This window comes from Oratosquilla oratoria, chromosome 4, assembly GCF_046742065.1.
Source record: "Oratosquilla oratoria isolate Oo_2021 chromosome 4, ASM4674206v1, whole genome shotgun sequence".
Taxonomy (NCBI): domain Eukaryota; kingdom Metazoa; phylum Arthropoda; class Malacostraca; order Stomatopoda; family Squillidae; genus Oratosquilla; species Oratosquilla oratoria.
The window spans coordinates 54,542,426-54,544,925 of NC_134780.1; positions in this window are offsets into that span (position 1 = coordinate 54,542,426).

Below are 2,500 nucleotides of genomic sequence, written 5' to 3' on the forward strand. Positions count from 1 at the left end.
TGTGTGTGTGTGTGTGTGTGTGCGTGCGCGAGCGTGTGTGTGTGTGTGTGTGTGTGTGTGTGTGTGTGTGTGTGTGTGTGTGTGTGTGTGTGTGTGTGTGTGTGTGTGTGTGTGTGTGTGTGTGTGTGAGAGAGAGAGAGAGAGAGAGAGAGAGAGAGAGAGAGAGAGAGAGAGAGAGAGAGAGAGAGAGAGAGAGAGAGAGAAGGGGGGAGAAGGGGGAGAGGGAAAGAGTTGGGTCCGGGGAAAGGGAAGGAGAGAGAGAGAGAGAGAGAGAGAGAGAGAGAGAGAGAGAGAGAGAGAGAGAGAGAGTAAGAGAGTGAAAGTTGGGTGGGGGAGTGGGAGAGAGAGAAAGAGAGGGGGGGATATAAAGAGAGCTCTTGAAGAAGCCTTCTCTATTTTCAAGGACATTTGAAGCCGCAAGTAATAAGAGAAAGTCCCTTTTAAGAATTCTAATCTTCAGCGTTGATGTAGTCTCTCTGTATACGAGTAACCCCGATCTCCTCTTCTTCTTTATCAACTCGAGAGCCAATTCATCACTAAACCGAATCGCGATCCATCCACTATATCCCACTAGCTTCCGGTTTAGTGACCTCTTTAACGTCATCGGAGACGTGCTGGTCTCGCATTCGCTTAGTTATGGGTTCGAGTACCCCTTTCCTCTCCGATTCCCAGCAGCGACTGTTAGTTACCCAACTCGTCCCACCTCGACGTGGCAACATGGGGGAGGAAAAGCGCTGTTGCCACGTGTCATAGAATTGATTCAAATCGTTTTTATAATCCTAGAAAGTGATCCTCGTTGTAATATAGATGGGAATTAAGAGAAAGCGAGGCATGTACTAAGGGTGATTTGGCAGAATGGCTAGTAGTAAATAACGACACATGCTACACCCTGAACGGACTCCTTGCAGCGCACGGACTGTAAGCAGTTCCATGAAGGCTGGAAACCATTAATGTAGAGTTTACTGATAATCTTCAAAATGTTTTATTCAGTTCAAGTCCCGACTTTGACATTCTCGATCAGTCAAGACTTCTTTCAATCTGTAAGAACATCTGTACAATGAGGCACCGTCTGGGAAGGGCTTGATATATGTTATAAACTATTTCATCACGATATACGAGAGAAACTTCTGTGTTTGTCAGTTTGTTTAATTGCTTGTTTGTTTGCCTGTTTGCTCGCCTTCTTATTTGCTCTTTCATTTTTTCTTTTTTTTTTTTTGCATTTTTGCTTTTTTTAACTTGATTGTTTGTTTGTTTGTTTGTTTGTGTGCTTGTTCATTTGTTTGTTTTCTTTCTGAAATCTTTCAGCCATTGGATAGTGGAGACGTAGACGCTATTACAAATGATAGCTAAATAATAAATAATTAATTAAACAATTGATTAACCAAAGGACTAAATAAATAGATAACTAAGCAAAAGAAATACTAAGGTAACTAAACAAATAAACAAATCAATGACTTGATTATTGGATGAATAAATAGATAAATGACTAAAACAACTTAACCCATACTTCAGAGACGCTGATTCTGAAGGCGGTAACATCAGAAGCGTTAACCATAGAGTCAGTGACCTCAGAACAACAGCCTATGAAGCTGGGCAGCGTGATGCATCATTAGACGGGGTCCCACGACAATAGAAGACGTAATGGATGCCTTGGTGCCTGTCATGATGAGTATTAGTGCTGGCAGGAGATCCCTTTTTTTTTCTTTTCTTTTTCTGGGTCAAAATTAGTCAACATGGTATACATACGTTTTCATACTGTTGAAGCTTTTTGTATTCTTTAGTGTAAATTGTATTAACGTGGATACTGACGAGGGTAGATGAGAGTTAGTATTAGGGTAATGTTAGTAAATGAGATGAAGTTTCTAGGATAGGCGTCTTCAAAATTAGTCTCTATGGAATCACAGTGTAAGGATTGTTTTCCTTTATCGTGAGTTCTGATTTTTTTTTTTTTCCTTTTTTTTTTTTTTTTTTTTAGCTCTAGTTGTTAATCTTCCCAGTGCAATGATTATCTTCCCATTCATTTATCTATTTGTTTATCTAATCTCGGGAAGAGTGTGTGAGGCTGTGATTACAGGGTGATATGAATGTTGATATTTTATGTGTTTGTTTAGGTGTTTTTGTATATCTCTTTCTCCTTTTTCCTTTTCTACTCAGTCCGTGTTTACATTATATACAAAGTATCTTTGAACCCCATGAAGCCAAGGGTCAACCCTGGGCAAACCACATTTATCAAAAAATAATTTAGAAAAAATTTATAATAACTATATTCCACATCGTACATTTCACCTCCTCCACGCTCATCCGTTTACTCTCCGACTACTCGTGAACTCCATGTCGACCATCCCGACGATCCAAATGGGCTAATGGACTAGAAATGAGCTGGTAATGAGTGGGTAATGGAAAAGAAATAGTGTCCTGAGCGGAGAGTCACAAAAGAAAGAGGTCCGTGGCATTTGTGTTTGGATGGTTGGTGAACCAGCTCGGTGACTGGAGGAAAGAT